Source organism: Lipophrys pholis, assembly GCF_963383615.2.
Source record: "Lipophrys pholis genome assembly, chromosome: 8".
Taxonomy (NCBI): Eukaryota; Metazoa; Chordata; class Actinopteri; order Blenniiformes; family Blenniidae; genus Lipophrys; species Lipophrys pholis.
Window position 1 is genome coordinate 6,663,333 of NC_137630.1, and position 11,777 is coordinate 6,675,109.

Sequence of the window (11,777 nt, forward strand, 5' to 3'; positions counted from 1 at the left end):
CTCAATACCCAGAAGCTTCTCGGTTTAAGGCTAAACTGGTTCGCAGTTGAAGTGAGAAACAAGATCTATTCGTATAAACTCCTCCCAGTGTTTTGTTCGACGCGCCCGGGACTCCTTATTCCACACACTTAAATGAATGAATAGAGGTAATAGACGGAGTTTACGCCACGTTTTGTACTTTGGCACATCAAAGACGTCATCTGTACCGTATTTGGTTTGAGTGAGTCCATTCACTGCTCTGCACTGCTCGTTCTGTCCGATTGTGACTGCCTGAAACTGGAACGTTTGACGGCGTTGTGACAGAGAACATGCTGTAATATTGCCTCAGGATACAAGAAGTCCGTCTTCTGAACAATCTCTCCTTTTGGCAAAATGCAAAAAACTCCTTTCACAACAATCACAGATGTGCCAAGAGGCTGCGAGTCGTAACAGACCGCCACCCTCGCTGCTGTGCGTGCGTGTGTGCGTGTGTGTGTGTGTGTGTGTGTGTGTGTGTGTGTGTGTGTGTGTGTGTGTGTGTGTGTGTGTGTGTGTGTGTGTGTGTGTGTGTGTGTGTGTGTGTGTGTGTGTGTGTGCGTGTGCTGAGGGATGCGATTCAAACTTGTCCGCCTGGACTCTCGGCCTCCCCCTCGTCCAGTTCTTCCGGTCAGCCTTTAGTAAATACGTGTCACAACCTCTCCGCCCACGTGCATTCCCACTCGCCCCTCCCTCCCACTGGCCGCCTTCCCGTAAAAGATGCCGCCTCGCACACTTCCTCATTCCTGAAAACCCAATAAAGAACAGTGATGTGGCAACAAAGAGCTTCTGCAGGGAGGAGCTGCCAGCAGCCTTCCTCAAACACGCTGCCATGGACTGTCAACAGGCAGAGACTGATCGACGGCTGGTGATTGACGCCGTGGCGTTGGAAGACAAGCCGGTGCAGTAAACAGGTTTTACTGTGTTACAACTCGGTGTGTCATGATGCCCGCAAGGAGGGGAGGGATCGGCACGAGGACGCAGGAATGTAATCCTGCCTCAGTTCGGGCTTTATGAGCTATTTCAACTGGCAAAGCAGCACACGATGAGGCGGCGATGCAGGAATCACAATAATCCAATAAAACTCCAATAAAAACTACCGAGTTCTTTAGAAATCAGTAAAGTTGGTGAAAACCAGCTGGATTTATGTGAAAGATTTCCTGATGCACCACTGAGTCTTACTCCTGTCCAATATAAAGTGGTATTTGCAAGAAATCCTGCCACACAGAAAGGATTCATTATGTTAACTTAGTTTTACTTTTATCTGGGATATTTTTCTAGTTACACAATTTTTTTATAATCACTCTATTTTCTTGATAAATTACCTTTTTCCATCATTGTCTTATATAGTCTGTCATCTTCCTTCTTTGTTTTTGTCTCATTCCTCCTCTGAAAGTCTTCAAACTGCACCAACCCGCTGCATAAATAACATTCGACTGATCAAACCTCTGATTAAAGATCATATATCATACAGTTTTTCAACAATTTCACCTAGTGTAATTTATCCAACAACATTGTACTAAAGTGTTTTTCCCTAAATCCCGCCTTGGTCCTGAATCTCATCCAGTCTAAAAGTCCCTCTACTGAGCTCTACTGAGAACAGGCTGATTCTGTGTCTGTGTCGGTCCAGGCCTAATCCAGGCCCGACTCGGGGAGAAGATCGGTGTTGCCAGATTGGGCGGCGGAAGGACAAGTGTGGTTGAAATCACCAGAGATCAGGAGGAGAGCCGGGGAGTGTCTTGTGTCTGCAGGCTGCAGGTAATTGAGGCCCCGCCCACACGACAACGTCGTTTCATGGAAACCGCATCGTTTTCAGCCGATCATCCACACGACGCGGCGTTTGAGGAGCATGAAAATGTTCCAGTGGAGAGAAAATTTTAAAACGCCGCCTCGGCGTTGACGTGTGGGTGGACAAGACACACGTTAGCTCAAAACTCGTGGCTCCGCCTCTCGAACCCGATAACCCCGCGAACCTCTCCACAACGTCTCTTAACTACGACAACGATGGCCGACTACATCCTCCGGATCCAGCTGCTGAAGCTACCGGTGCTATTTGGTTTCATAAGGCCAGATGTCGACTTCTCAGTTTGTGGTGTATTTCTGTGTCAGTGTTACAGCGCCACCTATAGGCCTAGCATATGTACTACAGCGTTTTGAATTTGAGTTCTGATTGGCTGGTTGGAGCAACACACTTTTTAAAAACTGAAACAAGCCAGGGAGAGAGAGGACAGACTTTCTTCACTTCTGGGGCGTCGTTCCAAGTATGGGGATGATTATTACTGCTGGAAAACCAGTAGAAAGTGAATCTTGCATAATATGACCTCTTTAGATTAAAAATATGTGCCCAGGAAATACTGCAGTGAATGATGGGTAGGAGAAGTAACTGCCGCTAATGTTACAATAAAGATGGAGACTGAGTCGGACATATTAAACGAAGCGCTAACGCAAGAAAGACAACGGCGTTATGATGCAGCGTGAGCTGGTTGTTCAGAGAATCCGAGGTCCATTTACATCCCTTTGACTTCCATGTGCTACTCAGGAGACACTATTCTCCTGCTGTCAAGAACTCACTTTTATTCCGAGTACATTTTATATGAGCTAGTTTTTACTTTAACTTGACTAATTTTACAATTTTTGATCAAAGTAATTGTACTTTTACTTGAGCAGAATAGTACTCTTTCCACCAGTAGAGTAATGGCAGACTTCACTCTCCATCGCCCACTGCACATAAACTTGCCACGCACGTCTTTGTTTGTTTACTACCCAGAATGCATTGCACACTACATCACGTCCTCCCGCGCCGCCCGTTCGTCAGATCGTTTGTAAACGAACGGAGACCGAGATCTCTTGTTAGCGCCGGTTCAGAGTTCGTGGGAGTTTTCACGTCACCCAAACGTAACGATTCTTCCCTGAAGAGACTCTGGTCCGGATCAAACAGGGGAATGTGAACACTCAGCTTGTGCCTGTGTCAGACTCAATCCTCAGAGCGGATCAGATTACACACGAGTTTAGGGGCAATATTACAATCTTTCCAATTCTTTTTCCACGTGGCATTAACCTATAAACATGGAATAATAGCGGGTGAGTGAGATAAACCAATAACTGAAGGATTGCCAACGTTTGAGGGCTGAAGAGGTGAAAACTGATGAACTAACAGGAAGCGGATGAGTTTTAAATGAACTTCCTTTTCACATAATCTATAAAACCAATAATACAAAGTGTACAGCAGCCATGCCAACTTCTAATAAAGGCAGCAACAGGAGGAAACTCCAGGTCTCTTCCTGTTGCAAGAGCAAAAACTGTTCTGACTCCAGAAGGCTCTCAACCACATCATATTGTTTGCCCAAGCTGCTGAACAGGACAAGGGCAAAAAAAATAAAAACATTTATATATATATATATATATATATATATATATATATATATATATATATATATATATATATATATCTATATATATATGTGTGTGTGTGTGTGTGTGTGTGTGTGTGTGTGTGTGTGTGTGTGTGTGTGTGTGTGTGTGTGTGTGTAATTAAACTATTTAATCTGCCTTTTTATATAAATTAAATTAAATATCATTGTACCAAATCAAGATTGGGACTTTCTTCTATTAGCATCACAGCCACCAACACTGTTTGAACAACACTGGTGATTTATTAAGTGATATAGTGACCATACGACTGTTTTAGATTAGTTATTCTTTCAGTTTAATTCGAGACCGACATGAATATTCCCACCACATCACCATCGTTTTATAAATAATACAGTTCCTTTATTAAAAAATGTTTCTCTCTCCAGCAGTTGCACTTTTTAATTAATATATATTTATTGAAAACACAAAACGAGCCTCAAAAGATGGCTGCAATTCCGATATTCTGATTCATATACAAGGCTTGTGATTTACTATTAATGTGTATGATCAATCATGATTACTAAAACACATTCTTGGTGTATTTGAAAGTACTTTGAATCACTTTTATCTCATTGTTGTGCATGTTGAGTCTGTTAAAAGAGTTTTGGATGTATAGAGGAATATCTCTGGCTACTTGCTTCCCGTTTTGATTCATAATTTAACTTGTTTTTTTTCAGTTTTCATACAGTGATTCTTTGATTCTACTATCTCGGGGTTCTAAACTTCAGTACATTTTCCCTCACTCCTTTTGAAACGTTAAGTTTTAAATCTCCTCTTTCTGTTTCTGGCTCTCAGTCACATAATATTGTTTGCCTAAGCTGCCGAACAGGACAAGGAAAAATGAAATGAATGAATGAATGAACAAATGAATGAACGAATGAACGAATGAATGAATGAATTTTATATATTATAATTTTATATATATTTTTAATGTTATATATATATATATATATATATATATATATATATATATATATATATATATATATATATATATATATATATATATATATATATATATATATATATAATATATATAAAATTCATTCATTCATTCATTCATTCATTCATTCATTCATTCATTCATTCATTCATTCATTCATTCATTCATTCGTTCATTCATTTCATTTTCCCTTGTCCTGTTCGGCAGCATATATATATATATATATATATATATATATATATATATATATATATATATATATATATATATATATATATATATATATTTCCTCTTGTCTTTACAAGGCCAGAAGCCCTGGCAGACAGGAGCCTCTGCCGCAGATGTGCTGCCCACAGAGACCCCCGCCACCTTTACCCCTGTTGCCCCCGGGCGGGGCGGCACTAACAAGCTCAGAGACGGTTTCTACCCGGGGGCTGTCAGGATGCCGAACGCTGCAAACAAGGCCTTTCGATAACAAAACAAGCACATTCTCCTGATGAGAGCAGCTCAAGGCTGCGCGGCGTCCGCCCGCTGAGCAACCGTCCTCATTACACCGTTTTCATGTTATATTCATACGAGGCCTCATCAATCTTTTTTCTATATTTCATGCTTATTTTCATTCTTCCTTGCATAAGACATTTTTTTTCTATTCTGTATTATTCTGTTTTGTGATTTATTGATGATTTCTCTTGCCGCGTCTCTTGGTGGCCGCCGTAGAGGCAAAGAGTAGCACACTGACTACTGGAGACGTAAAGACGCATGGCGAGACGGTTCGAGATCAACACAAGAGTGTGACGAATTCAATCGGTGAAATAAAAAAAAAAATACTCATAAGCAAAGACGCTTCACTCCCTTGATGAGCGTCCACACGTGGCTACGTGTTCGTCGTCCGGCGCCACACGGCGAACCGAGAGCGTGAGACGATCGGTGCAGACGACGGCAAAGTTCTGTTTGTGGCTCCGGGGGATTTGGAAATAAAGGAAAGTCCCTCCAGGTTGAAATCAGAGGGGTGGCAGCATTTTTGTCTTTCCGAAGTCGCAACATGAAAATGGTGAGAAAATAACGGACAAGAGCGAAACAGCGTACAGGCAACATGATGCAGCACGAAGTTTATTAAGTCGGACAAGGACCCAATGAAATCATCTGTTTCTCTGTCTGGTATTGTGAAAAGAATCATGAGTATCCCCAGTAACTATAATTCAATATATCTACCTGTAAGGAACCTTTTTATGGAAAAATGACATGTAAAGTCTTTGTTATTGTTTCTGTTTTGCTGAGTCATCACACCACTGCAGCTGCTTTGGCCCCTGACACTCAGTCTTTACATTTCTTTGTAAAAGTCCTGACATACCGCATCGCCTTGTTTCCAGTACGACAACGTGACGTCTGGAACTGGAACTTTTACTCTGTGGCATGGACGCTCTGCTCAGATTTCGTTCAACGACTCAAGAGCTCCTCCAGTCTGAACGCACAGCGGCTTAACCTTTGAAATGCAGTTACAGTTTGTAAATCCAAAAATAATTAGCCACGGCTCAGCCTGCAGACGGTTGGATCGTACGAGCCGAGCTCCATGAGTCGGCACGTTTCAGACACGTATTTTATATTTATTTTTTCTTCCCCGCAGTAATTGGCTTACTTTCCAGCAGAGAGAGAAATAATTCCCCGGCTCCAGCCGGGCTGATAGGAACTGCTGAGTCGGGAGAGCCTGTCGGTGGCTGCTGGACCATCAGTTACATAAAACTCCCCCGACTGTCCCCCGTGAACTTTCCATCGCTTGGTAATCAGTCGGTAATGGCAGAGGAAACGGGGGATCATGCAGTCTGCAGTTTACAGTATCGAAGAACGGAGAAAGGTACAAAAACAGGAACTGACCTTGACTCTGTCCAGTTTGTGTGTGTGCGTGTGTGTGTGTGTGTGTGTGTGTGTGTGTGTGTGTGTGTGTGTGTGTGTGTGTGTGTGTGTGTGTGTGTGTGTGTGTGTGTGTGTGTTGAAAATGTCAGGAGTGTTTTATTCCAGCGTTCATAGACCAGTGAGACAAAATGTCATCGAATGCTTTTTGACGTTGGTGCATGAAGAAGGTCTAAAAATGGACGGATGTGCCTCAGTTGGTAGAAGTGATGGTGTTTGATTCCCCGTCTTGCCCTGTCCAGTGGCGTGTGGAACACCTCGCATGGTCATTGTTGTGTGGCTGTCGATGATAATGTGGTGGATTGTGTGATTAAAGTTAGTCGACCAAAAATAAATAAATCTTCAGAAATACACTTCCCATAAAAGCTCTCCCTTCTGCACAGCATAAACACAAAAACAAGAACATTAAGCTAAATTTCCATTAAGTTCCGAGCTGCATTTTCCTAAATCGATCTCACCAAAGTCAATAAGTGTACAAACAAACCAGAAGCCAGCAAACTGACGTCATCTTCAGGGAAACCTGCAGCAAGGGTTTCTGGGATATCAAAGACGGCGTCGCGGCGGCTCAAGCGAAAACATCAACAGTTGACAGATTCAGCACAAAATAAAAGCCAAAGTCGTCAGGCCACGAGAAACGTCTGGAGTGTTGTGGAACTGAACTTGATGCAAATCAGGATCTGGTGAGATCGAGTTTACAACCGGGATCTTGGGGCGTTTCCGTGATGTTAAGATTGAAGTATTTTGAGAACTATAAATGCTGAAAATACCTGTTTGTATGAGTGTAATGAGGATTTTCCTTCAGAACGGTATGAACAAGGTATTAGAGAGAAACATCAACAACTAAAACCGGCTCCTGTGTTTGTCATGTTTCCCGTGTGGATTCGGGTCGAGGAGCTTTAGACGTGCTGTCGTCAGTTTACCGTCTCAGATTCCTCCCACAAAGCCGAGAGTATTAATTCTAATTCTTCAGTTGCTTCTGATAGAACAATTGACCTTTTGGCTAAGCCCCGCCCCCCTCACCCACCGCTGTTAACGCCGACAAGCCGTCGCAGCAAGGCTGCATGTTGACATGGCAGCTGTCACCATAGAAACCACACAGCAGCAGGAGCTGGACGGCAGAGCAAGTCCAATGCTTCTGGTTGGCTTACGTTCGGGGGCGGGGCTTAGCCAAAGGTCAATTGCGTTCATGTCACTGCCGGAGGTAAACAGCGTCAGCTTCACTTTGTTGATCTGTTCATCTGTTAAGACTTATCTCTGCTCCACCCAAACAGGTCTGTGGCTTTGAGTGATGTAAACATCGACACCTTTTTAATTTCACGTGTCCAACGAGTTGGAATGAGCGTTTGGCATTCAACTCACCAGAGGGCGCCACGCGCAATCAACACACATACAGATACAGCGGAGATGAAGAAAGAGTTATTTTTGTAGAAGAAGAGAGTCGCTGATGAGGACAATGTTGACGGCAGGAGGGACGGATGTTGATTGGATTTGCCTTTGGGGGGGGCCGGTCAACACGAGAACTCAGTTTTATTTAAACGCACACGTTTCTAACCAATCATCCACTCGGCGCGGCGAATTAGGGGCCCGATTTAATTTTTTTCTTTCTTTTTAAACAGGTTCCAGGGTGGGGACATTTTTAAACGCCGGCTTGGCTTTGGATGGGCCAGACGCACGTCTGCGGAGAACGACGATGTCACCCCCCCCCCCCCCCCCCCCCCCAACGCGTATTCTCCACTAGATCACGTAACAACAACAATGGCGGACGTCGAGCTGCAGAAGCTCCTGAGGCGGAGAATTGTCAGTGTCTTCTTCTGCATTGTTGGTGTATTTAGGGAGTTACAGCGCCACCTAAAGGCCTGGCATGTGTGCCACATCGCTGTGTGTGACGTGTGGACGGAATATTTCTTAAGAACACCAGGGAGTAGAAAAGATCCTTCTGGCTGGTGTGGACGGACCCAAACCCTCCACATGGTCACTGGTGGTGTCATAACATCGCGCCGTCTCTCCAGGCAGACGGGAATATGGACGGAATCTGGGTTTGGACGTACACAGAGAACAAGGTCTGGCTTTTTATTTACCTCCATATTTCCTCAGGATCATTTTGTGGAACCAGGAGTATCGTGATCAATGTAATTCTTTCTGTTGGTTGTAGCAGCCGCCGCACTGAGGGGTCGAGGCAAAGCAGAAGATCTCAGCCACAGCCGTCCTGGAGCGCCCCTCACTGTACGACACAAGACCAACGTCTTCCGCCAAAGACGAGGGTTACCGCCACGGAGACAGACGACGTGTGTTCACGGTGTCCCGATATCAGAAGTCGTTGTCTTGTGCTCGGGTCGGAACGCCGAGTCGTGTGTGGATTCCACTTCCTGCGAAGTGACACTTATCTGCCAGCACCTCTTACTCGGCAGGGTCGCATGTCAAAAGTCAAAAGTCAAATAGAAAGAGGAGCTTCGAAGCAGCCCTTCAGTACAAATCTGCTCCGATCTATTTTTAGGAGTCATTGTTTTACTTTTCAATCGCAGAGGATTTGGGATCAGAGGGGAAAATAGAAATGAGGGGAAAACCTGACGTTTGCTATTAATTTACAGCTTCTTTTTTTTTTTTTAACCCAGCGTGGCGTCTCAGTCTCTTATTGGAGTTATTTTAACCTCTTCTGTTCATCTTCATCGTGAAAATCAAATGATGTAACTGTTCATGTCAAGACGTTTTTTTTTATTGTTTTGTAAATTCACTTTTAGCAACACAAAGTCAAAGAACTCCTAGTTTGTTTCTTACGTTGATTCTAGAAGAAACCCAGAGTATCGTCCATCTTTCATATCACTTCATCCAGTCCAGGGTCGTAGGAGCTGGAGGTGACGGGGGCAGGATACACACCCAGCAAGCAAAGTCAAACGTTTTAACTGTGTAATCAGGACAACTCCTCACGCTGTCAAGGCAGTGTGGGTCCTGCTCAAGGACACTTTGACAGTATTGAACCCGCAACCCTCCAATTGAGAGACGACCCCCCCCCCCCCCCGTCCACCAACCGAGCCACAGCCGCCACAAGGTGCACTGAAGCTGATGACGCCCTTTAGTTTATTTGAGGTCCGACTTTCCTGGACGGCGGCAGTGACGAAGGTGAGCCTTTGGTTTCCGGCACTCGGGGAAGAGAGTCAGCGCCGACACAGCGCTGATAGGAAACTGTGAGCTGTGGTCAGAGTGAGAGCGGTGAGTGTGGGTGTGTGTGTGTGTGTGTGTGTGTGTGTGTGTGTGTGTGTGTGTGTGGGCGGGTATGTGTGTGTGTGTGTGTGTGTGTGTGTGTGGGCGGGGGGGGGGGGCGCGGTGCTTTACTTCCAGCTATTCTTGTTAATAAGACATAAAAACACGAGGTCAGGAATGGAGTAGTACAAACTGTGTGTCATCTCAGCGTAAACTGAACATACTGCCCCACACACAGACACACACACACACACACACACGCACGCACGCACGCACACACACACACACACGCACGCACGCACGCACGCACACACACACACACGCACACACGAGCAGCAGCTGCTTTTGATTAAGACATCCCATCCTCGCAGAACCGGAGCGATGGCAGAGCAGGGTGACTCTGACCCACTTCCACGCTGCCGTGACCCACTTCCTGTCTGTACGCCAGCGTCCGGCACCGCCTGCACCGCCTGCACCACCTAATCCACTCACACTTGAGGGAGAGAAGGAGAGAGGTCAGCGGCTAACTAGGCCAGCGCTTGTGTAACTGGCTTATTACGCAAAGAGTGTTTGTGCGGCGCGGCGGGAACAGGGGGGGGGGGGGGGGGGGGTTTAAAGAGAAAACATGATGGGGACCTTTTACCTCCACCTGTCCTCCGTCCGCGTCACACTGCTACACCGAACTCAGGAAGGAGGAAGACCTCCAGCCAGAGACAAAGTGTCCGCTCGTAACCTTGCGTCCACCCTCCCTGCGTTCCTGTGTTTTCTGCAGTGGAACCAGTTCTGCTGAGAGCTTCCTGTGGGAGATTCTGCCTGCTGACACAGACCTGTGTCTCTCCCAGACGACCCCCAACACTTCAGCTGGACGGCGTCAGCGCCGAAGACTTTGGGTCTGGAAACAACAGCTCGGGCCAACTGTCTGAAAACGACTCCGACCGAGGGCACTTCTAACTAATATCTCAGATTTCCATTTTGCAATCCCTTCGAAACGAGATCCAGGCGAGGGATTGCTGGGAAGTAGAGACGCTACTGAGACAAACTACAGGAGCCCCCATGGGCAGAAAACCCGGGGATGGATTTTGACCACATTCAGCAGACCAACAAACTGGGGCGGTAGCTTGTTTGGTTGTGCGCTCGTCTCCCAATCAGAAGGTGGCCAGTTCAATTCCCATCTCCACATGTCAGTGTGTTATTTAGCAAGACACTGAACCCCAAACTGCTCCTAGCGGACGGCCTGAGGGTTCATCCACGACGCTGTAAACTGATAAAAAAGTGTAAGATGGTGGATTGGCTCAAAGAAAAGTATTCAACATTTTTGAAACTTTCAAGAATGTAAAAACAAATAATAAAATAAAAGGTTAAAACAGCTAAAAGGGGCTACAAGAGCTAAAACAGCAAATTGTTCTACATGAAACATCATGAATTTAACAAAACACCATAAGCTGAATGATCTTATATGATTAAATCTGTTTTGTGGCTCCAGATGAATTTTCTTTGGTGGAAACAGACAAAAAAAAATAGACTCTTTTTTTGGAAAATGTTTGTAGACCCCTGAAAAAGATCTATAATATGTATGTAAATATCTGTGCACCATGGGAGGCCTGCTCTCTCAGTGCTTTCTTTCCATGACATGAACATTTTGAAGATGTTTAAAATAGTAAAAGATGTAATTTTGAAACAAACTGATTGTCTGTATGATCAGATGAAGGATAAATCATCAGAATTAGACTCACAGAGACGTGCGGAAGTTTATTTAAAGCTGCTAATGTTTATTTTAACTAATTTAACGATGGGAATCAGTCACAAGCTCATTGATATTAAAATAAATAAACAAATAAAACTAGTGCTAAACGTGATTTACACAACGTTCCAGCTGGAAACTAAATGTTTTTCTGACCATTAAGAGTATCATGCTGAAGATGTGCTGACGATGAAGAGCGCCATTTGAATTGTTGCGTCATTAGCGTCATCATAGTCCACCCACAGAGGGTATTTTCTGTCCGAACAGCTTTAAAACAGCCCAGTTGATCTACGCTGAGGAAGTAAACAAAGACTCGGCATTGGTTAAAGCTACAGGAACAGGCCTGGGCATGTGTGCAGCATTATTAACTCAGAGACGCATTAGCCAGGATGACGATGGATCCACACAGAAGCTGCACTGGACATGAACCCACATGAACTGTCACCTGGTTTCAACTCAGCTCAGCTGAACTCCCTGAGGAAAATACCTTCGACTCTGCTGCCATCTAGTGTCACAAAGAGTGTAACTGCAACGCTGCTGCCATTACGTGACCGTCTTCTT